A 25,810-nucleotide genomic window follows, 5' to 3' on the forward strand; every position below is an offset into this window, starting at 1 on the left:
CCTAAACCAGATATTTTTCTTCCCCAGAAACAAAAGAAAAAAAGCCTGTGATGAAAAGACCTCACTGCCCTTGAATTCAGAATCATCCAAATACTGTTGGAAAAGTTAATAGAGGGAGGTATTGTTGTATTTCTTAGTCTTCGCTGGTATCCATCCAATTAATCATATACATTAAAATAAAAATGTTCCTACTGAGTTAATTATGATAATAATACCCCTTTTTTTTTACAGGACATATTAGAGTTTTTCAAACATTTTTTAGGTTTATCATACTAACTTCTTTATATCTCTTCAATGACTTATGGCAGTATGACAGTCCTTTCAACTTAAACTGACCTGTTGTTGCTACTGAAACATTTTTAAATAAAAATTATTCTAAACCTTCACACCAAGTCAAATTTTTCTTGCTGGATGGTCCAAAGTAGGTATTATAATTAAAAGTGAAATGGAGCAAAGGAGTGGCTCATTCAGTTAAGCGTCCGATTCTTGATCTCAGCTCAGGTCGTGATCTCATATCATGGTTTTTGGGATCAAGCCCTACGTCCGGTTCAGGGCTGACAGCTTAGCCTGCTTGGGATTCTCTCTCTTCCTTTTGTTCTGCCTCTCTCTCTCTCTCTCTCTCTCAAAATAAGTAAATAAGCGTTAAAAAGAAATTAAAAAAATAAAAGTGAAGAAACAACTTAGATCAGAATTTAAAAAATTCCCTGGCTCTTCTACTTACAGGAAATCATAGATTATTCTTTTCCAAAGGGAAAAAAAAAAAAAAATCTTGTGTGAGTAATAAGACAAATTTTTACACAAATAAGCAATAACATGAGCTAGACAGATGTTGTTTATAAATTCTTTTACTTGTACCATTTCTCTGGGAAGTTTTTCAATTTGGAAAAAAAAATCATTTAAAGTGCAAAAGAATAGATGTTTTGCCATTGGGACCTTATTATGATATGTAATGGACAAAGTTCAGATCATTTTTAATGTTAATAATCTAAACTGCAAAATGTGAAGTGTAATAGCTGGAATCTTTTGGTTGCAGAAAAGATCCACCCGTAACCAGTTTCAGTGATAAGGAGAAATTGGCAATTTATTATACAATTACCGGTTAGCTCTAGAACTCTTCTCTATTTCTTTTTCTTTCTCTCCCGACTAGATTTCTGTGCTTCCTGGATTGAAATGGAAGAAAATGTGGTTGAAAGCATATACCAGCCTATCCTCCATGTCAGAGAGTACCTCATCCAAGTCCCAATTCTTAATTCCTGCAAATGTATCTCAGGTTCCAGTTTGAATCGGGTTGTCAACCTCTAATCCAATCAACTTTGGCAGGGGCTGAGTCATTTCATACAAATGGAGATTGAAGGCATAATGCTGGTACAGTTTAAGAAAAACACAATATACAGCAATTACAAATGGCAAGAACAGCGTTAGAATTAACACCCGGAAAAGTAAGCTTGCACAATGGTTTATCAACTACTTAACTGAATTTTTTTTTTTTAAATATTTGTTTATTTTTCAGAGAGAGAGAGACAGAGACAGAGCATGAGCAGGGGAGGGGCAGAAAGAGAGGGAGACACAGAATCCGAAGCAGGCTCCAGGCTCTGAGCTGTCAGCCCCAAGCCCGACGTGGGGCTCGAACCCACAAGCTGTGAGATCATGATCTGAGCTGAGGTCGGAGGCTCAACCGACGGAGCCACCCAGGTGCCCCTTAACTGAATTTTTTTATTAGTCTGACTGATTAACCGTCTGCTTTAGTAGGGTGTTACATGCAATCTCAATAAGCTACTTAAAGATCGAAGTTGACGTATTAGTTCCATCATTGGTTTCCCCTGACATCTCACAACACTGAGGAGGATTCCCAAAGTATAGCTTTCTACCCATCTGTCTGTCAGTCTGTCTCCCTATCTCTGCTTCTATCCACCTAATCTGTCCTGCCACACAGGCTCTAAATTACTTAGCTTCAGTGCGCTCAATTTGCAAAGACCATGATGTGGACATCATCTGGAGTTCCACTACTCGACGATCCTTTTCGTATGACAGGACGTCTGGAGGCTTCCATAGTTTGTTATGTTTCCGGAGCTGTAACCTACTTCTTCAGCTGGAGGCAAACTTGTGGAGACAAAGGATCATGTATTACTATTTTCATTGTCTATAGTTGTCTTGTACAAAAGCTTAGCATCTTAAAACAGCACCCATTACCTCACACAATTTCTGAGGATCAGGAATTTAGGAGGGGCTTAGCTAGGAGCTTCTAAATCAAGGGATCTCATGAAGTTGCCGGCATGCTGTCGGCCAGGACTACAACCTCCTGAGAAGTCATCTGATAGCTTGACCAGGTCTAGAGGATCTACTTCCTAGATGGCTCGCTCAGATTGCTAGTGGCAGAAGGCCTCAGTTCATCACAATGTGGCCTTCGCAGGGCTCACACGGTACGTCAGCTGTTTTCCCTAGAGCAAGTGATGAGGAAGAGCGGCCAACAGTGCCTTTTGAAGACTCAGCCTCTGAAGTCCCACACTACCATTTCTGCTTCATTTGATTGGTTAGCAGCAAGTCACTAAATCCAGCCCACATTCAAGGGGAGGGAAATTAAGCTTGACCTCTTTTAGCAAAAATCGCACCTCAGATAAACTTCATTGGCTACAATACTGGCACTGCGCAAAGCTTAGGCTCTGCTTCTTGAAGGTAAGAGTATCAAAAAATTGGGGGAACGATTGGGGGACATGTTTGAATTTGAATTTTATTTTTTTTAAAGGTTTTTTAAAAAATTTTTTTTTTTTTTAACATTTATTTATTTTTGAGACAGAGAGAGACAGAGCATGAACGGGGGAGGGTCAGAGAGAGGGAGACACAGAATCTGAAACAGGCTCCAGGCTCTGAGCTGTCAGCACAGAGCCCGACGCGGGGCTCGAACTCACGGACCTCGAGATCATGACCTGAGCCGAAGTCGGCCGCTTAATCGACTGAGCCACCCAGGCGCCCCTAAAGGTTTTTTTAAAAGTAATCTCTACACCCAACATGGGGCTCAAATTTACAGCTCACATATCAAGAGTCACAGGCTTACTGGGACACCTGAGTGGCTCTGTCCTTTAAGCATCCGACTTTGGCTCAGGTCATGATCTCACAGTTCCTGAGTTCAAGCCCTGCGTCAGACTCTGGTGTGACAGCTCAGAGCCTAGAGCCTGTTTTGGATTCTGTGTCTCCATCTCTCTGCCTTTTCTCCATTCATGCTCTCTCTCTCTCTCTGTCTCTCTCTCTCAAAAATAAACATTAAAAAAAAAAAAGAGTTGCAGGTTTACTGACTGATCCAGCTAGCCCCTCCCTTCATCCCCCCTCCTTCTCAGGGATGTATCTTTAAAATTTTAAAAAGTTTTTATTTTTTAATTTTTTAAATGTTTGCTTATTTATTTATCTTTTGAGAGAGAGAGCAAACTGGGGAGGGACAGAGAGAGAAGGAGCAAGAAATCCCAAGCAGGCTCCTCACTTTCAGTATAGAGCCCAACATGGGGCTTGAACTCATGAACCCTGAAATCATGACCTGAGCCTAAACCAAGAGTCTGAGACTCAGCTGAGCCACCCCGGTGCCCCACCACCATTAATTTTTTAATGGCATCTTCAGAGTTTACCTATGAGCCAGTCCTCAATTTTTATTTATTTATTTTTTTGTTGGATGTGTGATTTACCAAAGTGAGGTATAGGAGTGTGATGTTGTGATTTTTTTTAATGTTTATTTATTTTGAGAGAGAGAGAGAGCGCACACGCATGGGAGGGGGAGAGGGAGAGGGAGAGGGAGAGGGAGAGAGAGAGAGAGAGAGAATCCCAAGCAGTTTCCACACAGCAGCATGGACCCCACACGAGGCTGAAACCCAGGAACCAAAAGATCATGACCTGAGCCAAAATCAAGACTTGGACCAACCAACTAAGCCACCCAGGTGCCCCTTAATAAGAAATATATGTTCTGTCTTCCTTCCCATTTGTGGCACAGAGCTCCCAACCCCCCCCCCCCCCCCCCCCCCCCCCCGAATTCCCTAAGGGATAAAATCAACAAAGGTGTCTCTTGTTATGTTAATGACGTGACTTTTTGACCTCACCTAAAGGTGAGGGGAAAGGCTGGCTGCTGGGAGAACCAATCACGTGTTTCGAGGGTTGGAATTTTTCAGTCCCGCCCCTGAACCTCCGGGGAAGAGAGAGGGCCTTGGGGTTGAGTCCGTGGCCAATGGCCAGTGATTTAGGCAATCACGTCCGTGTAGAGAAGTCTCCATAAAAATCGCGCAAGGACGCGGTTCAGAAAGCTTTCGGGTTGGTGAACAGCTGGGGATCTGCGGGACACCCGGAGAGGGCCTGGACGGTCTCTGCCCTTTCCCCCTGCTTGGCTCTTTGCATTTCTTCTACCTGTCTGTTCCTGAATTATATCCTTCTATAGTAAGTAAAATGTTTCTCTGAGTTCTGTGAGCCTCTCTAAACTAACCAATTAATGGAACCCAAGGAAGGAGGAGGTTGTGAGAACCTCTGTTTTACAGCCTTTGGGTCAGAAGCACAGGTTAACCTGGGCTTGCTACTGGCGTGGGATGTGGGGTGGGAGAGGGGTGTAGTCCTGTGGGGCTGAATCCTTAACCTGTGCAATCTGACCCTACTTCTGGGTAAAGTGTCAGAATGGAGTTGATACCCAGCTTGTGTGCCCAGATAATTGGTATGGAGAACACCCCCCAACACGTCGGAAAATTGGGTGCTCAGAACACCAAAAGGAGCAAATCCAGATTGTATCTCCAAATATTTGCTCTTGTTTCCAACTTTATAGAAAAGTCTTAATTTATGTTTATCATTTATTAATGTATCAATTAATAAAATGCCTTAGGTATACATTTATTAATAGGTTTATCCTTATCTTTGATAGGCAGATTATTCGAGCCCAGGTCTCAACCTAGAACTATTAACTCAGAATTTCTTGGAGAGTAGGGCTTGGTATTGGCGTTTTGCATAATTCCTCAGGTGATTCTAAATACAGCTAGCAATAAGAACCGCTGAACTAGATAACTTTGGATGTCATTTTCACTTCCAATTTTCTATGATTTATTCTCTTCTATAAGAGTCTTGTGGCATTACAGCTGTTCCCTTTTGCAAGATGTATACAAGGATGTATCTACCCACGGGGTTCCAAAAGACAGTACAGAAAAAGAAAATAGGTGTTTCTTGACCTCCTGGCGCATAGTGGTTTTTTTTAGGTATTTGGTTATATGAAAATTATATTCTCAATTATTAATTCTTTTCTTTGACAGAATGCCCTGGATACCACTTAAGTCCATTTCAGTTGCTAGATTTTGACTAAGATTATAACCAAATGAGGGATAGAATATCTCTCAGCTGGGGTAGGAGGAGGAATTCAAGAAACCACAGAGGATGCCTCAGAGATTCGCTGTGAGGGAGGACTTGGTATTCTTCAGATACATATCTTGGAGTTTGCTGGCTGAGCTTATAACTAGATGATTTCCTGCTTCATATAAACACTACACCCCAGGGTAAAGCTAGAGGTCTCAGCTTCCTTCCCAGCCTTCCTTCTGTGTTTTTATATGCAGGGCTTTAACTAAGTCACTTCTCTTTGGCTACATACAGATTTTTCTCTCCTCTGGGTGGAGCCGAGCTCACTGAAAACAGGATAATTTTGAAAACACCACACCTATAATTGAAAAGGATTTCTGAAGGCCTTTTATGATCTTTTTCTATTGCCTCTTACGCCATCCAAAGTCAAACCAGCTGACTCCAGAACCCAAGTGGCAGCTGTTCAGTCTTGGCACCAAATAATCCTTGAGACCCAGGGCATGACTCTTCAGTGAGCTCAGTTGCAACCCATGAGGATCTCTGACTACTTTCTAATTATTTCCATTGCAAAAGGCCCTGAGTTATTTAATGAATCATGTCATTTTTATTGAAATGTAAACTAAGGGTGATAAAAGGCCTATGGCCACACACACAAGAATCATAGCTTCATAACTGGGGTCAAGAGGAAGTAGATCTGTACATATTCACTGTATACTTGGGTCATGAGCACCAAAGATGGTGACCAGTGGTAAGGATCAGATCACCTCTACCATACATATCAGGAAGGGTAGGGATTATGATTTATTTCTCAAAAGAAGAAAAAAAAGGAAGAAAATGGTGTGTCTTTGTCTAAAGATAGATGGATGCAAATGTGACTTTTACAAATTATTCCTTACACTACCAAGTCTCTTGTTAATAATACCATAAGAATAATAATCTTGGTCACCAACAATATGTTAGGCACTGCTTCATGTCCTTTATACACTTTATCTTATAGAATCCTCCTAACTTTCCTAAAACCTTTTTACTTGATTATCACTGTGTTACAGAAGAGGAAACTGAAATCCAAAACTATGAAGTCCTTTACCCGATAGAAATTTCTACTCAGTCTCTTTCTATTTCTTTGCTTTTCTAGCTTTCTTTCTGTTCTACCTTCATTTCTCTCCCTCCCTCCCTCTCTCCCTCTCTCCCTCTCTCTCTCTTTTTTTTTTTTTTTTTTTTTTTTTTTTTTTTTTTTTTTTGACTTCCCTTTCATTTACCTCTTTGGGCTTCATAAGCAAGAAGTTCAGAATCTTTGAAGCATAAATGTTGAACTCAAATAAGAAAAGACAAGTATAGCCCTGGTCAATGTGAAATTGCTGTGCAAAGAAGGAAAAAAAGCCAGGTCAATAAGAACAAGTATTTACTCCTTACCAAACCCTTCCCCCACCGTACTGTCTTCAGAAGAAGTTGGCTAGCTCACCCGACTGCCAAAACAAGTTTCAGGAGGGAGAAGTAAATGAGCCTTGCAACAACATTTGCCACACCTCCTACCCACCTCCTTTGAGAACAGGATGGTAAACATCCCCTCTACTGATCTAGTTTCACTTCAGCTCTCAACACGGTACTATTTTGGGGTCAAACACCCTAAGAAACCTGGATGACTCAGACACGTGAATTTTTTTTTTAATTTTTTTGATATTTATTTTTGAGAGAGAGACTGAGAATGAGCAGAGGAGGGGCAGAGAGAGAGAGAGAGAGAGAGAGAGAGAGAGACAGAGACACAGAATCTGAAGCAGGCTCCAGGCTCTGAGCTGTCAGCACAGAGCCCTACACGGGGTTTGAACTCATGAACTGTGAGATCATGACCTGAGCCGAAGTCGGAAGCTCAACCGACTGAGCCACCCAAGACACCCCAGACATGTGAATTTTTAACCATTATAATGCCTTCCATGTGTACAACTCTTAAAAAGAATATTCTCACATGTCCTCTCTTACAATCAACTACATTATTCAGTAAAGTGTATGCGAAGTTCGAGAGAAAAGTGAGGATGGTGTTCCCCTAAGTTAGCTTGAGACCATGATTAAAAAAAAAATCCTATCTTTATTGTCCATTTTAATAGTTTTCTAATGCGATTTCATGCAAGAGAAAGGACTTGGCACAAACTAGAGCTGCTTCTGGAGACATCTGTCTAAAGAGCCATGGGTAGGCTCCCCCAATATATGCAAACTGTCAATATAACAATGAAATGTTGGACCCTTCTTCCTGCCTGTCAGATCCCTCCCTGTAACCTCCTAGAAATGTCTATTGCTCTTCTAGATGACTCATGAATGGGAAAGATCTTAAAGTTACAAGGACTTAGAAAGACATTTGCATGGAAAATTGGAGAATTAGATCAGGAAAATTAACCTAAGGCTTTAATTCATCTTTATACTTGTCTTGTGACCTATCAATATATTGATCTTTCTAGGGTTTGTAAAGGGAACTTGTATGAGATTGATACACTCCCCTTAATTTCTACCTCAAAGTGTTTCTGTTTAGCCCAATGGTCTCAGCAGTCCAAGCCCTTCCCAGCAGCCTTGTACAGGTGGTTTAAGAAATGGAAAGAACTAAATGGTAATTCCTACCAGACACAGGAATTTACAGATCCACACAGATTTAACATTAAATGGTAAAACGAAGAAGTCGAGAAGCCCTCACACCTCCGAGGAGCATTACCTGTTTGGAAAGTTACATTGGTTTGTTTCCTTCTGAAGCAGATAGTTGGAGTTAGAGATCTACTTTTGCAAATCAGGAAAATAAACATTTTAACATGTGAAATGTTCATCTAATTTTACACACATAGGGTGAACATAAAATTTATTTAAACCAAGACACTTGAAGGAAGTAAAGGGGGCGCTACGAACAATCACACCAGGGCAACAGATAATAAACCTAGACTGTCTAGGGCAAAACAGGACATGTGATCAACCCACCCATAAGTGAACATTTGAAACAGTTTTTCTCTGTTCCTCATAATCTTTTTATTACATCCAAGTGGCAAGGATATTGTTCACTTTCTTTTTTATACTGAGAAGTAAATTTGTTCCACTTTCTTGAAAAATAATCCTGTGTTCTAGGTCTCAGCTAATCTGTTTTGAGTCTCATTGTGTATTTTATTTCTGTAAAACTGAGATGTTGGCTTTCCACATACCTACATTTCTGTGAACCCTCTGGAAGATAATTTTAAAATAGCTGCAGTCCTTCCCACTATTTCAACATTTATTCAAAGACATTTAGTTTTATTTTGAATAACTACAAAGTTCATTTTGGAGGTAAAGTGTCTGCTTCTTCCCCTGCCCCGGACCATTCTCCAATTTTAGTAGAGCAATGGAATTCGCCTTTTAGAATAATTTTTAGTACCTGAATACATCATCAATTTACTGTTCGTTTTGAGATATCATGAACTAACTTAATTTCAGCTTCCACCCAAGGTGTCCTTTGCCTGCTTATTTTATAGATAGATCAATGCAATAGATTGACTGTTGCAGATCTTAAGAGGGCTCATTGGAGTACATTTGAAAACTTAAATTTTATATAACAGAGTGTTATATTTTCTCCTGCTCTAAACGCTTTTATTTTATTTTGTTTTAATTTGCTATAAACATTTTTTTAATGTTTGTTTTTGAGAGAGGGAGAGAATGAGTGGGGGAGGGGCAGAGAGAGAGGGAGACAGGATTGGAAGTGGGCTCTGTGCTCACAGCAGAGAGCCGGATGTGGGGCTCGAACTCATGAAAAGTGAGATCATGACCTGAGCCTAAGTCAGATGCTCAACCAACTGAGCCACCCAGATGCCCCACTATAAACATTTTGTAAGCATTCTCAGATTGTTTGGAACTAGGTGGAATACAACCAACCGCCTATAAGGTTGTGATGGGAGAAGAAACGAGGGTGTTTAGAATGGCGACATTCTGAAATTTAAGCAATGGTGGATTAGGGGCAAGGATGACACAGTACCAGTAAGAAACAGAGAGGCTATCTTAAAACACATGAGTCCTCCAGGTTGGATTGCAAGTGTTTTTCTCCCTTGTATTAGCGTCCAAATATTAGCTTTCCTTTCTGTGTTAGTTGACATAGTTGCTTAAGGTAAAGACATTAAGGAATATCTAGAATACCTGTTTTCCAATAAAATTACCAGCCATTTATGAACATTCTGCTCTAGTATCTAACTTTTTTCCTTTAGTTTTTTTAATGTTTATTCAGTTTTTTAAGAGACACACACACACACACACACACACACACACACAGTGCAAGTTGGGGAGCGGCAGAGAGAGAGGACACAGAATGTGAAGCATGCTCCAGGCCCTGATCTGTCAGCGTGGAGCCCTATGCGAGACTTAAACCCACAAACTGCAAGATCATGACCTGAGCCCAAGTCGGATGCTTAATCAACTGAGCCTCCTAGGCGCCCCCAATTTTGTTTTAAGATTTTATTTTTCGGTAATCTCTACACGCAATGTAGGGCTTGAACTTAAAAACCCAAGAGCAAGGGTCACATGTTCTACTGACTCAGCCAGTCAGGTGCCCCTAGAATATAACTTATTGGCTCTGGGAAACTGTTCTGGATTTTTCCAGAGTAGGCAATGCCATGATCAAATATGATTTAGTCAGATTAATTGGCCAATGAATAAAAGAATAAACTAACATTTATACAGTGCTTGTTCTGAACTGAGTACTCTAAGTATTGTATATCAATTATATCACTTAATTAAAAGAAAAGTAAGATAATTTTGTGACATCCATTCTCCAGGTGAAAAAATGGGAGCTATTTCTGTTGAAATAACTTGCCTGAGTTCATATAACAATGAAAGGGTGGAGCTAGGAATCCAATCCAGGCAGGATAGTGCTGAGGGTTGTCTGATCATTCACTACACTCTTAAGACTGACTAGGAAAAGATACTGAAAGCCCAGAAAAAGATACAAGACTATTTCATTGGTCCAAACACAAGAGAATGAGGCAAGGGGACAGGGAGGGTAAGGGAGAAGTTACAAATAAAGAAACAGTAGCTCTGTGATGTTCTTTGGATTCGTTAGGTTATAAAGAAAGCAAAAGATAAGATTAGTGTGATTAATAGGAATAATGTGGCTGGGAAGCCCTGATTTAAAAAAAAAAAAAGGCTTTGTTGGATGGGGGAATAACTTCTCTTTGGACATTCTGAATTGAAAGGATACCTGGAATAAACAAAGAAGTTTGGCATGTTGATATTTAGTTTGCAAAGCAAAATAAAGTACCCAAATAAATGTCTGGTGTGTTTCTCCACTGTGTTCCCCCTTATTAAGAGAAAATTCTATTGGTAGAATGTATAGGATATCTACTATCAAGAACTGTATAAAAGAAGTATTATAATTTTGTTGCAGAAATGATTACAGGCTCTTGAGAGCTAAAACATCTTGTTCAAGGGGCAGACATCTGGGTGGCTCAGTCGATTCAGCATCTGACTCTTGATCTTGGCTCAGGTCATGATCTTACGGTTCACAACATCAAGCCCTGCATCAGGTTCTGTGCTGTGTCAGCATGGAGACTGCTTGGGATTCTCCGTCTCTCCGTCTCTCTTTGCTCCTCTGCCACTTGTGCACAAGTGTTCTTTCTCAAAATAAATAAACATTAAAATAAAATAAAACATATTTTTTTAAAAAATGAAATAACTTACCAAGGTCACACAGTTTGTAAATAACCACAACTTTTGTGTTTTCTTGGTAATCAATAATTATAAGTCAGAGCACTCCTCACTAATGATGACTATCCATCCCTTAAGCAAAGAGACCTCAAAGTGTGAAGAGGAGAGAAGAAAGAATAAGTAACAGATTAATGCATGAATAAATGCATGTTACGTAAATTTTAAGCAGAAACAAATTTTCTCCACTTGGAATTTTCTTTTTCTGCTTCCAGTAAACCATGTGGGTTGTTATAAAAATATTACCCAAAATTTAACCTTTTTAAAAAATTTTTCTAAATGAAAAATCATTTGTCTCTAATCCCTTTGTTATTGTTTGGCAACCCTTAATATACATTAGTGTGATCTCAAGATGTTTCTACTTGGAGCCTACATAGATGTTGGGCTTGGGCTCCTCTAGGAACTACAGCTGTCCCAGAGGATTGGGTAGCAACTTGGAGTCTGCTTTGTTCAGAAATCCCTGCTAAACCATAGTTTATTGTTCACTGGGCAAACATACCTTAGGCACTACATATGTCTTTGTATGTGTGTTAATTTACCTTTTAAAGCACTAATGGGAACAGAGGTTTGTTTGTGGTAAGTGAATCTTGATAGGTCAACTTCACCTTGTTTAGAGGTATTTTAATTTGTTCCAGGTAGACGTTAATTTGTCTAGTTTATTGACTGGAAGTTATAATTCAGTGGCAAAATGAGAGCAGTGTGTTCTTTTCCTTTTGACAGATTCATGTCCGTCCGAGTACATCATCAACAAAAGATGACCTACCCATACAACTTTTTAAGCCCTTACTGGAAAAGTCCAATGGTGGCCATAAAAAGTTAGTCTTTATCTATGCTCAGAATCCTGTTTCATAAACTCAACTTTTTTTTTTTTTTTTTAAAGATAGGGTAGGTTAGTAACTAGCTGTTTTCTGAAACTGATCAACCTATCTTTGAGACCAGTTTAATTTGTAGCTGGTGTGAATTTAGTCATTCCCTAGAACCGAGGTCCTCAAATTTTAGCATGCCTCAGAACTACCTGGAGGGCTGGGCCCCAGCCCCAGCACTTATGATTTAGTAGTTTTGGTAGGGGTAAGGCCCGAGAATGTGCATTTCTGTCAGGTTCCCAAGTGAAGTGGCTTCTCCTGGTACCACCCTTTGAGAACCCCTGCCCTAGGAAGAGTTCTCTCTCCCTGGTGGGGACTGAGAGCAATAACATCCAAGTTGTGAAGGCTTCTCTAGAGAGGTGAACATGTGGTCAATGAACATGTGGTCATTAGGTCTGTTTTTGGTTTGTTTTCTTACTGTTGGTATTTGTCGGGGGAAGGACAAAGTGAAGAAAAAGGTGTCTTCTGATACTCATGCCTAGACCTTGTGATATTTGATGAAATTTCTATCAATACATGCTTCTAAATCTAGTACCTCTGCTTTACATCCTCTCTCCCCCACCAAAAACGGAACAAAGCAAAATCTAAACTAAATGTTGCGGTCTCTTACCAGCACTTAAAAAGTTAACGACACCAAATAGAATTGCTCAGGTCAGCGGAGGGTAAAACCAGCATTTGGAAATGCTGTGAGAACACAAATAGTTGAAACTGTGGAAGAGGCCTGAGGAAATTACAGAGGGAAAACTTTCCGCCCAAGGTTCCAGTTGCCAAGGAGTTTGTGTAGGTTGCTGGAGACCTCACCCCTCCGTGGCTCCTCTGTGACTCAACTGTGTCCCTGGGAAGCCTCCTATTCGGCAACCAGAGCAAACTCAGAACCTCCTCCTTTGCTCTTACTGGGATGAAACGCACCAGAGAGCTTTGGTTTCTAAAACACGGATGTTTCTGATCAAGTGGACAGTAGCAGAGCCTGTCCTCTGATTCCTAGAAGCCAGTCTGGTTCTGGCCTAGGTGCAAAGGTTGGAATAGAGAAACTGTATAATGGGTCTGGCTGCAGCAGCAGGAGGGGAGGAGGGCAAGGCTGCCATATGCTTGGACCCCACTTGGAGGTCTGGTTGGGCTTGGCACATCAAGGTCACTCATGTTACAGTCTTGGATTCCAGCTCCACTCCCCCTCTTTTTTGGAGTGGGATGGCCTTCTACAGGTAGAAACTCCCACACATGAAACAGCTTTTCCCTCTGGGCACATTTTATTTCTGCCATTTCACATTTTGCCCTTGCCGGTCCAAATTCAATAATAACCGGAGGCAAATACGCAATTTTCCTTTCCCAAAGAGGAGAGCATAATCTAATGCTGCAGTGCTTAATCAAAAACTGTTTCTTGGTTTAGATCCGTGCTTCTCACACTTCAACAGTCATGTCATTATCTGGGGATCTTGTTAAAAAGTAGAATCTGATTTAGTAGGTCTGGGTTGGGTCCTGAGATTATGAGTTTCTAGGAAACTGCCAGGTGTTGATGCCGCTCCTCTGAAGACCCCTGCTTTGAATAGCAAGGGGATTAGTGTTCAGCCCAGGCTCCTTAGGGTCAGCCAGAGGGGCTGTTAATTTGCTTGCTGTTTTTGAAGAGTGATACCCAGGTGCCCAGAGATTTTGATTTGACTGGCCTAGCATTTTTTCAAGAGCTTCCTAAGTGATTTATTACATAACCAGGATTGAGAAAATAAACCCAAATTAATTTTTTTAAAACTATGAGTAGCTATCATTAGTGGGTCAGAATCGGAAACATTATAAATATGGTTTAAGTGAAATAGAATTGAACAGAACACAGTAGAGCACATTGTAGCAGTGTGAATACTGTCTGGTGAAGCTTTACAGCTATGTGTCTGCGAATATACAGTGGTTCATGTAAAACTTACCATTGAGGTTACAGTCAAAACCTCTTGAGAAGTCTCTGTTGCAGCTACTTAACTTTGCCATCACAGTGTGAAAGTACATCTAGACACTGTGTAAGCTCATAGGCATGGTTGTGTGAAATTTGCATTTGATTCAGTTTTTTTTACATATCATAAAATATTTTCTACTGGTTACTTTTCAGCCACTTAAATACAGAAAATTAGCCCATGGGCCCTGTCTAGATTGCCAGCCTTGATTGAGATATCTTGGTTTTGGCCCTCTGCTTGATTTAATCAGTTATAGCCGATGGCTTCGGGCCTGATCCCAAAATAGCATCCTATTATGATGACTACTTCATCCTTTGTATTTCCATTAAAAATACCTGGATTTAGAGGTGCGGCCTTTTGTGGTTGTTAGTAATAATAATAATTGTTATTGTTAAAAAAAATAGTATTTTGGACTTTAAAAATCTATGTCAGTGGGGCTCCTGGCTAGGTCAGTCAGAAGAGCATGTGACTTTTGCTCTGATGAGTTCAAGCCCCACATTGGGTATAGAAATTATTTAAGTAAAACTTTAGGAAAAAAAAATCTACGCTAAGTCCTATGTTAAATATGGCAGAGTAATTTTAGTTAAGAATAACTCAATCACTGGATAGAACACGTGTCTTCACACTTTTTTTGTGTAGCAGAATTTCACTTTAATTATAAAATCCCAATACTTTGATTAATAAATTGTCAGTTTATCATGAAAAATAGATTTAAAGGTATGCTTTACAAATAATAGAAGACAAATAAATACCAAATGTAAGTTCCTTACCAGAAAACATGATTCTTTCCACTATTTACAGAAAACTTTTTAATTCTCTTTTGTTTTTAATTTTTTTAATATTTATATTTGAGAGAGTGTGAGCAGGGGAGGGGCAGAGTGAGAGGAAGACAGAACCCGAAGCAGGCTCCAGGCTCTGAGTTGTCAGCACAGAGCCTGATGCTGGGCTCAAACTCACAAACCGTGAGATCATGACCTGATCTGAAGTTGGACAGTCAACCACCTGAGCCACCCAGGGACCCCGAAACCTCTGTTCTTGAGCAAAAGACTAAACAAGTTCGCTGAAAACCATGGTTAAAATACTACTTCTTTCCCCAGTTACTTGGGATATCCTACATTGTAGTAACCTGCTGGTGCATTTTATTTTTGGCCACTCAAGGGCCAAGAGATAAAAGGTCATTGGGTACTTGTGGGGGTGAAAAAGAGTGTTCCACTTATTTGGGTTACGATAATAAATATTTATTGAATGCTCACTGTGTACCTGGTATTAAACTTAGCCTCTGAAGAAAAGGCAGGTAAAAAAAACAGACCATAGGGGCATCTGGGTGGCCCAGTTGGTTAGGAGTCCGACTTGGCCTCAGGTCATGGTCTCACGATTCATGAGTTTGAGCCCTGTGTGGGGCTTTCTGCTCTCAGCACGGAGCCCACTTAAGATCTTCTGTCCCCTCTCTCTCTGTCCCTTCCAGTCTCGTACTTTGTCTCTCTCTCAAAAATAAATAAACATTAAAAAAACAAACAAGCAGCAGATCATGACTTCTGAGCTCCTGGAGCTTTCAATATAATGGCAGAAGCAGCTATTGAGGAGTTCCAGATAAATCTGTAATTACCAACTATGTTAAAACCAGATGGAAGTGCTGTGAAGAGAGTTTAACAAGAGGGGCCCAGATTTGAACAGGTGCTTTACGGGAGTCATCATTGAAGAGTGACATTTCAGTTGAGTCCTAGGAGAAGCAGAGATTACTTATTTAGGATGAGAGTGGAGGAAATCCCTTCCCAGGCAGGGAAGATCCTGCATGAAAACTCCGAAGGGGAAAAGCAGGTGGCAGGCAGTTTCAAAGGGCTGCGAGGCCATTGCAGCCAGAGCTAATAGAGGCAGGGGGAGGGCTGTACAAGCTATGAGGAGAGAAATTGACAGGCCAGATCACACAGGTACTCATGGCCTGGTGAAGACACTGGCTTTTATTCTAAGGGTGGTGAGAGTGCTTATTAAGCCTTTTTTTTTTTTTTTAATGTTTATTTATTTATTTTGAGAGAGAGCGCACACATGCATGCGAGCAGGGGAGGGACAGAGAGAGAGAGAGAGAGAGAGAGAGAGAGAGAGAATCCCAAGCAGGCTCTATAGTCTCAGCACAGAGTCTGATCTGGGGCTTGATCTCACCAACCGGGAGGTCATGACCTGAGCTGAAATCAAGAGGTGGATGCTTAACTGACTGGGCCACCCATGGGCCCCTTTAAACTTTTAATATAGAGTAGTTACATGTACAGATTGGCATTTTTAGTCTTTGAGGGGGCCAAACTCATGTTTGGTTTGGTTTGCCTTCAGGTGCCCAAAGAGTAGCCGTTAGTAGCATATTACCTGTTGCTATTAAAATAAATGCCCTGCATCACTCTGGCTGCTGTTTATTTTATTTTTTATTTATTTTTTTAACATTTATTCATCTTTGAGAGACAGAGTGTGAGAGGGGTAGGGACAGAGAGAGAGAGGGAGACACAGGATCTGAAGCAGGCTCCAGGCTCCAAGCTGTCAGCACAGAGCCCAACGTGGGGCTCGAACTCACAAACTTAAAGATCATGACCTGAGCCACAATTAGACGCTTAACCGACTGAGCCACCCAGGCACCCCTGGCTGCTGTGTGGGAAATAGACAGGGGGAGACAGTGCCAAGAATGAAAGTGGGAAGACTTGTTGCAGGATGCTGTGCTCCCAGCAAGAGATGGTGGCATTTTGGACAAGTGACCGTGGTAGAGATGGGGCGAGGAGGAAAAGAGGCGTGACGTGTTTCAGAAATAGAATAATTGGATTGATTACTGACTGCATGCAAGGAGGAGAGGAAGAGGAAAAAATTAAAGATGATGCCCAGACTTTCCTTGGATTACTATGTGAAGAGGGACATAGGAGAAGATGTAGGTTTTAAGGGATAGAGTGATCAATTTTGAAAACTTTTAATTTGAGATGTCTATAAAATGGTGAATGTGGGACATCAAGGAAGCAGGTATACAGGGCTGGAGATCAAAAGAGAGGATTAGGATGACAGTATATACAAGGCAGTCCCTGACATGTGTGTCAATTTACTTGTTGTGATGAATGCTAATTTAGTACCTATTCTATGCTGAGCAGTGCTCTAGTTACTGAGACTATAAAGAGAAAATAGGTGAAGTTTCATATATGAAGCCCTTTGAAGATATGGTACTTACATGAACCAGAACATACAGGTAGAGAGAACAGGAGAAAGAGGAGTGTCTCAAGAAGGTGATAGTTAAGGTGAAAATAAAGACCGAGAACAAGCCATTCAAAGATCTGGAAAAGTGCTCCGGACCAGGGAGATAGCAACTGCAAAGTTCCTGAAGGAGAAGTGAGCATCGTATGCTTGGGGAACAGTGAGAGACCTGGTATGGCAGGTGTGAAGTCAACAAAGAAGGAACTAGAAGAAAGAAGGGTGTGAATCATATGGAACCTTAGAGTCCATGGAATAGTTTCTCTAAGTATGGTGGGAGGTCATTAGAGGATTTTGTATAGGGAGCGATGTTATATGATTACCATTTTTCAAAAACCCGTTGAGCTTGTAGAATCTAGTGAGGAACAGGGAGATCCATCAAGGTACTACTAGAATCCTCCTGTTCCTACTTTAGTGCTATGGGCTAAACTAACGTCCTACCCAAAATGTACATGTTGAAGCCCTGGCCCCCACTGTGATGCTCTTTGGAGATGGGACTTTGTGGAGTAATTAGGTGCAGATGAGGTCGTGAAGGTAGAGCGTTTATAAGAATTAGGATTTAGAGCCCTTATAAGAATAAATACCAGAGAGTTTGCTCTTTGTCTCTAGTGTGAAGACATGGTCTGAAGGAAGCCATCGGCAAGGCAGGAAGAGGGTCCTCATCCAAATCCTGATCATACCGGCACCATGATTTCAGACTTCCAGCCTCTAGAACTGTACGAAAAATCTATGCTCTCTAGGCTGACTTGTCTGTGGTATTTCTTTCTTTTTTTTTTTTTTTTTTAACGTTTTATTTATTTTTGAGACAGAGAGAGACAGAACATAAACGGGGGAGGGGCAGAAAGAGAGGGAGACACAGAATCAGAAGCAGGCTCCAGGCTCCGAGCCATCAGCCCAGAGCCCGACGCGGGGCTCAAACTCACGGACCACGAGATCGTGACCTGAGCCGAAGTCGGCCGCTCAACCAACTGAGCCACCCAGGCGCCCCGTCTGTGGTATTTCTTATGGCAACCTGAGAAGACCAGTAGAGTCCAAAAGCAAAAAATGACCTGTGGAGGTTGGTAGGGCCTATTCCTTGCTGAGTAAGTAATCTGGGCAGAGTTCTGATTTCCAGTGTGATCAAAGTAGAGGGTTTCCCTGGCAAGAGCACTGGGGTTTTGACTAAGCTTGAGCTCTTGGAACAGTGAAGACAGGAGAACATCTTCTAGGCTCTGGCAGCTCCTTTCCCGTCTTTCAGTTTCCCTATCACACTTGTTTTCTGTCTCCAAAAAAGACCAAGCCATAAACGGGAGGAGAGCATTTCCACAGGTTGTGGAATTAGTCAGTTCTCCAAGGACGCTCACAACTCCATCTGCTGGTATTTAATAGATCCCTCCAAGCCAGAAAAATCTATTGATGAGTGGTAGCCTATGATCGCCATTGCAGCCATAGTGCAATGTCGTAAAATGGTTGCCCGTCATCACAGTTATGTTGCAATTGCTTCTCACTACACTGAGCACACGAAAGGTCCGTATTTCTACGCGTCAAACAGAATTTTGGTGCTGGAGCTCCTTGGAGATAACTGCTGTGAGTGAAAGGTAATACTGTGACAGTTATTACTGTCTGGAGAGTGATCGCACAAACAAGTGCCAGCTGCCTGTCCCTGTCTGGGACTGTGTAACAGAGTGGGTCTAAATCAGACTGAAAAATCAAATCAGTTAACTTTAAATTATTTAAATTTTCCAGTGAGGCAAAACTGCAAGCATGCTAGACTATTCCTAGGTTATCTGTTTCACAGCAGTGCGTTAGTGTCTATTTTTCCTTCTGAGGAATGCAGAGGCCTGAAAACACAACAACAACCCATTTTTTGTTGGATGTTTGAACCTGTCCTGTTTTATTTCTCAATCTGGATCACTGAAGAAAAGCGTCCTACCCCCGCCATATTAAGTGAATCATAGCCAATTTTGAATTACTTTCCCAGGGCTGCATCAAAGTGGCCCCCTTGACTATGAGAGTGAGAGGTTATTAAGCCTGCGGCATGCATTCATTGGTCACCTGAACCTACAGTGGTCATTATCAGAAGTAGCTGAGAAGCTGACAAGTAGCTCCAAATAGAGACTGCTACCCCAACCTTTGCTCGCCTAGTGAAATCTCCACAAAACTCGAAAAAGCCCTAAAATTCAGAGTCCCAGTTGCAGCCTAACACTGTTCTGAACTCGTGATTGCACCCCTGCATTACTGTGTCTCTGTTACTTCCCAAACCGTTTGTTCAAGGAACCCACTGAGATGGAAAGTAAACTTTCCTAATGCTGCTCAGACTTAAGGAGTGACAATGACAGAGATGGTCAAGTTTTTTTCAATTTTAGTTGAAAAAAAAAACAAGAGGTTTAGACTAGATGACCAGAGACAATAGTGCTTAACAAAATATCTGTATGCTTTCCACATTCCCCAGCCTCCCTGACAGGTCTGGGCCATGTGACTAGCTCTGCACATAGGATGAGGGCAAAGGACCATGGTCACTTCCAGGCCTGGCCCCTTAAGATTCCCAGCCTGTTCCCTGTCTTGTTGTGGTGGTATAACAACAAGATGGTAGAAGTGATCACATATATATGAGACCAGCAAGGAAAGGAGAAATATGTATCTTGGTTATATTAAATCACTGAGATTTTTTAGTCTGTGTGCTGTCCTTCCCAGCACTGGTGATCCTGATTACTATGGACCAGTCTTCTGGCTGCCTTACAGAATTGGTATTCCAGCACTGTCCCTGGGTGGTGGGCCAAACTGATGAAGTAGTAGTCTTACCATGCTCAATTAGTAGTGATGTTAAGGCTTGGACTAATGGGCAGGAAAACTCAGTTAAATGCTTGCAGTTAAATGCATTATTGACCATACACACGAAGCAGTGGGATGAAAATTGTGGGAAACACCAAAAGAGTATACTTGACATTCATAGGAGATTCTATTAGAGTCAAGGGTAAAATAGTCAATGAATGAAATGGTTAAATAACAGTGGTTCTAACAAAGAAATTCAAAATCTAAGAAGACCATTGTGGGTTGGACTTACCTGAAGAATCTTCAAGTAGAGTCAAAAGCATAGCACTGAATAAAACAAAAGAACAAAAGAAAATAAAAACAGTAAATGGTTAAGTGAGTCTAAAGAAGATTTTCTCTTGGGGTTTGCTCATGTTGGGTGCTAACTCTTCATTTTTTTAAAAAATATAATTTATTTTCAAATTGGCTAACATACAGTGTGTACCCTGTACTCTTGGTTTTGGGGGTAGATTCCATGGTTCATTGCTTACATACAACACCCAGTGCTCATACCAACAAGTGGGCGGTAACTCTTCAAAGCTGATAAATGTAAGGCTCAATGTCTCCATATATCGTTAGGCCTTAGAATGGCTTATAATTATTTTAAAAATCAAGAGCTTATTTTCTCATCAAAAAACCTTACTTTAGGGGCACCTGCCTGGCTCAGTTGGAAGACCATGCAATTCTTGATCTCCAGGTCATGAGTTCAAGCCCCACAGTGGGTGTAGGGATGACTAAAAAACATAAATTAATTTTAAAAATCCTTACTTTATATGATAATTTCTCAAAGATAATAATATACAAGCAGCACATAGTATGTAACAAAGGCAACTCAAAAAGAGCAAAATACCAACAGCAAATTGGAAACAAAATCCACTATAGGGGTGCCTGGGTGGCTCAGTTGGTTAAGCATCCAACTTCGGTTCAGGTCATCATCTCATGGTTTGTGGGTTTGAGCCCCACGTTGGGCTCTGTGCTGATAGCTTGGAGGCTGGAGGCTGCTTTGGTTTCTGTGTCTCCCACTCTCTTGGCCCTTCACCCACTCATGCTCTGTGTCTCTCTGTCTCTCAAAAATGAATAAATGTTAACAAAAATTTAAATTTTTATGTATAAAAAATTAATATAAAATGCCAAGCCACAAATATGCTTAATTCCTTTCGATCATTGTGTCCATTTTTATCTTTATGCTTTAAATGCTTACCGTCAATATTTCATTCTGAATGATAGGGGCTATTTGTCCAAAACATACCTTCCTTATATGTTCTCAGAAATCAATAATCCCCTTGGAGAACCTCAAAGGAAGGTTTTTTTCAATCTCACTTAACTTTGGTGGTTGATTTTTTTTTGTTTACTGAGTGAAATATATATCTGTAGACATGATGTTATTTTATTCTTTAAGGGAATTATTGATGTGGGAAACAAAGGCAAAGGAAAAGATTAAATTTCCTTGCTACTTACAGCCCATTGACAAGTCCTTGAGGCAGGCAGAGTGACCTTCTTCTGTGAGCTCAGCTGTTTTGATGATGACACTTTGCTAAGGGACGAAAGGCAATCTTAGCTTAACATTATCCTGACCCTCCAGGATCCTGTAAGTCTTTTTTAACATATAACAATTACTTTGGAAACTTACTTTATCTCAACCCCTCAAGGTCTATGTTGGCAATCATCCCCAAAGCATATAGCTCATTGATACACATCTGAAGGGTCTCATGACTAAGGTTTTATTAGATAGTAATAAATGACTTTTTTGTAACAAGAGCTACCCCCCTCAAGGTCCTGGGAACCTTGCTTCCAAGATTACTTAGAGACTGACTCCATTCCTAACCCCCTCCCAACCTAAAAGTGTGTAATTAGTCACCTGTTAAAACTCCAGTGCTGGGCCCCTGGGTGGCTCAGTTGGTTAAGTATCCAGCTTCGGCTCAGGTCCTGATCTCACAGTTTGTGGATTTGAGCCCCGAGTTGGTCTCTGTGTTAACAGCTCAGAGCCTGGAACCTGCTTCAGATTCTGTGTCTCCCTCTCTCTCTGCCCTTCCCCGACTCATGATCTTTCTCTTTCTCTCTCAAAAATGAATAAACATTAAAAAACAAACCAAAACCAAAACAAAACCCCAAGGCAGCTCTATCTGCCCACAGGTCCTATCCCTGTGCTTTAATAAAACTACCTTTTTGCACCAAAGAAATCTCAAGAATTCTTTCTTGACCGTTTGCTCCAAACCCCAACATTTCCACATTATTATCACATTATTTTTTTTTGAATTGTGGAAGTCTATATTTGTACAGACTTTTTAACTGATGTTATCTCATAATAGTCCAATAAGGAAGTTTATTTATAATTCCTATGATGCAAATACTAAACCTGTTTACATTTAGTGTAAGATAAAACTAGACTCCAGTTTGTATTCTCTGACTCTAGATCCCTTTGTCACCTTTTGTTCCATGAAACATTCAAAACTAGAACACCCATTTTATTAAATGTCTACTTGAGCAAAGCAGATAAGTAGCAGATAACCTGATTTAAACATAGAGAAGTAAAGACAAAATAGAAAAAGTTTTTTTTTTTATTGACTCAATTGAAATGGCACAAAGTTAGTGGCATTGGAATACAAAATACTTCATTTAAATTACAAATTATAAGAAAGTTCTAAAGAGAACTAATTGGAAAGTAGGACTGAAACAGCATGTATCCACAGATTGTCTAAAAAGGTGTTGTTGGTTTTCAGATGAGTCCCATGTATCCAGTCAATCAGTGCTTAATACCTTTGTTGTGTTTACATCTCTCTTTCTAGGTACTAGTGATACTAGTGATCCTACTGGATCCTATTGGATCCTATTGGTGCCTGTTATCCTCAGGCTTTTTTTTTTTTTTTTTTCCCTTCTAAAGATTGATTGAATTTCTTTTGAGGAATAGGTGATCCATAGTGTTACATTAGTTTTAGGTGTACAACACAGTGATCTGACAAGTCTCTACACCAGCCATGCTCAGCACAACCATAGCTATCATTCTCCCCAGGCTTTTTCATCTTCAGTGTCTTCCCTTTCATCACAACCATCCCCCATGTTTATGGACATTTTCATGTTTCTTCCTAGGAAAGTCTTTCCTACATCCTACATTTCTTTCCATCTCCCGCCATTTTGCAAAATTTCTAAAAAGAATAGTGACATTTGCTGGTTTCACATCATTGCCTTCCCCACATTCACCATAACCTGGCTTTCATTCTTGACACAATTCCACTAAACTTTTACCCAGGAGGTCTCCAAGATCTTGTGTATCACCAATATAGAAGTCTCTGGGTCTGACTGTTGAAGCATTTTACACGCTTGGTTGCATGTTATGATTGTACCGTTCTGGACTTGGGACATTGCTTCAGAAGTGCTTTCCTCCTACTCCGCCCATCTCTTTTTTTAGTTGGTTGGATGCTGAAATGGAAGTGGCCCCTAAGCTTCCATACCTGGCCCTCCTTTCTACGAACACTGAACAATCTCTGTTGCTTTCATTCAGGCTTCTACTGGGACCTCTATACATTGATGAAACAATGCAATTTATCCCCTTTTCTGATCTTTGCCAACCTGAGCCTATATTTCTTTCCAAATGAAGACTCACCATTTCCACTTGGATGTACCTTGGTCTCCTCAGTATCAGCATTCCCAAAACCAAACTTTTTTTTCCTCCCAATTTTTCTTCTATGTTGTGCCCCTCTTGGGTGACTAGCATTACCATGTCTCTACTCATCCAAGATAACCCAAGTCATCTCTGATGTTTGTGTACCCCTCTTTGATTTCTCAAATTAAAAAAAAATTTTTTTTAATGTTTATTTATTTTAGAGAGAGACAGAGTGTGAGCAGGGGAAGGGCAGAGAGAGAGGGGGACACAGAATTTGAAGCAGGCTCCAGGCTCCTTGCTGTTAGCACAGAGCCCGGTGTTTCTCAAATGCTTGCTCTCTTCTTTATTTCTTCTGGCTCCACTTTAGCTCAGACTCTCACCATCAGTGTCCTAGACAATCTTGAGAGCCTCCTAATGTGTCTCCCTGCTTCTAGTCTTTCCTAATCTGGCACATCCTTATGATGATCTATTAGCATTAAAACTTATCTGTCATCAAATGTTAAGGTTGAATTCAGTGTCATCACAATAACATTTTTGGTAGGAGACCCCTCCACCAGCACTGTTTGGTTAAAAGACTACATAAAACCTCATCTGTTTTCCACATGACTTCTGACCAGAGTAATATTTATAAAGAGAAAATATGTTCCATTACCCCTGCTTAAGACTCTTTAGTGCTATACTGTCTTCAGAATCAAGGGAAGGAGAACAAAGGTCTTAACTTCTACTCCATTCTCATTGTCCCACCTGTCTTATTTTTCTGCTAATTTGTGTTTAACTTCCAGAGATCACTGTGCTCTTTAATAACTCTGGGTCTCATACATTCTGTTTTCCTGCCCAGAATGCCCTCTGCCCACCTGTTCTTTGCCTGCTAGATGTCTATTCCTTCCCCATTAGTTTGCCTCTTAGAGGCAACCTCTCTAGGCTCATATCTCCAACATCCTCCTTAAAGTAAACGCTTCCCAAATTTCTAATCTTTTGACATTGCTCTTTCCTGCTTGGGAGCTTTTGTACCTGAAATTCTGCCTTGAATACCCTTTCCCTGCTTAGCTTGCTTGACACTTAGCCTTCAAAATTTAATTCAGATGTCATCTCCTGTATGCCTGACTCCCAGACCATCTTCTGAACTTGGATTATAGCACATTTCACCACTACCAAAGCACTGTACTGTATACTGCTTACTAAAGATAGTTTCCCATTTGATTTTTACTGCAGTGTTTTAGGGCACTAGTAGCTAGCATAGGAGATAAACTCCTACATCTAAGTAGCTAAATGCAGTAGAGATTTATTTCTTGCCTCATTGAAGTCCAAAAGAGACGTTTCTGATTGTCAGGTGACTCTACTCCAAGCACAAGTTGGGGTCTCAAGTTCCATCTGGTGGTTTAGCCAGTTTCAGTAAATGTTTACTTTGTAAAGGGAAAGAGGGCACCTGGGTAGCTCAGTTGGTTAGGCTTCTGATTTCGGCTCAAGACATGATCTCATGGTTTGTGGGTTTGAGCCCCGTGTCGGTTTCTGTGCTGACAGCTCAGGGCCTGGAGCCTGCTTCAGATTCTGTCTCTCTCTCTCTCTCTCTCTCTCTCCCTCCCTCCCTCTCTCCCTCTCTCTCTCTCTCTGCCCTTTCCCTACTGGTGCTCTGTTTGTCTCTCTCTCCCTCTCTCATAAATAAATAAACATTAAAAAAAAAGAAGAAGAAAGAAAAAGGGGAAGGAAGTGTGGCAGATCGGGTCTGCTACTGTCATATAGGACTTATGCCCTACTCCCCTAAGCCATGGGGCTCAGACACGGGGCCACACCTAAATAGAGAGGCTGGGAAAGTGGTCTAGGTCTGTATCTGGGCAAAGAGCAAATGACTTGGTGAGCTGAGCAGTCAGCTAGTCTCTGCTAGAGCTGGACACTGCCTTTATCTAACACCAGTGCTGCTCATAGTCCTGACCCGTAGTTGTTGAAGGAATGAGTAAATGAAAGATAATAGATCTTTAAATTCTCGGCACTGAGCAGACTATTCCAATAATCCATAAAATAGCCCCTAGAGGATCTAGGGAGATTCAGAGAGGGACCAGAAGGGATTCTTAAGGAACTGAAAATGAGGTCTCTGTGGAACAATTAAATGTTTTGGATTGCTCTTCGTGAAATAAAATAGCGTAAGAAAAAAGTCATCATACTCTTAAAAGTTAGCAAAGGCTAACGAAAGTACTCCAGATATTACACTTATTTCTACCACCAAGCTTTGTTGGTTGGTTGTTAAAGGGTTTGCTGAGGTATAACTAGGGTTTCTAACAAGAAACAGTGCCTATCTTGATTGTTAAAAAATTTGTAGGTTGTAGGAGATTTGCAAAAGGAGGTCATGATAGGTAAATCTTAAGTAATACCTTATCTATGGATCTTTGGAAATGGCAGGTGGGGAGATATTT

At 40.9% G+C, this 25,810-nt stretch overlaps 1 long non-coding RNA gene across 1 annotated transcript; it reads right to left on the reverse strand.

The window, feature by feature from the left end:
• Positions 1-1,663: 1,663 nt before the first annotated feature.
• Positions 1,664-21,696, reverse strand: LOC107179416. The gene is made up of 4 exons (XR_001510031.2): positions 21,660-21,696; positions 21,260-21,335; positions 20,055-20,089; positions 1,664-2,100 (listed from the first exon to the last, which is right to left on the reverse strand). It is a non-coding gene; the product is annotated as an uncharacterized LOC107179416 (long non-coding RNA).
• Positions 21,697-25,810: the final 4,114 nt, after the last annotated feature.

This window comes from Panthera tigris, chromosome A1 (assembly GCF_018350195.1).
Source record: "Panthera tigris isolate Pti1 chromosome A1, P.tigris_Pti1_mat1.1, whole genome shotgun sequence".
Classification (NCBI taxonomy): domain Eukaryota; kingdom Metazoa; phylum Chordata; class Mammalia; order Carnivora; family Felidae; genus Panthera; species Panthera tigris.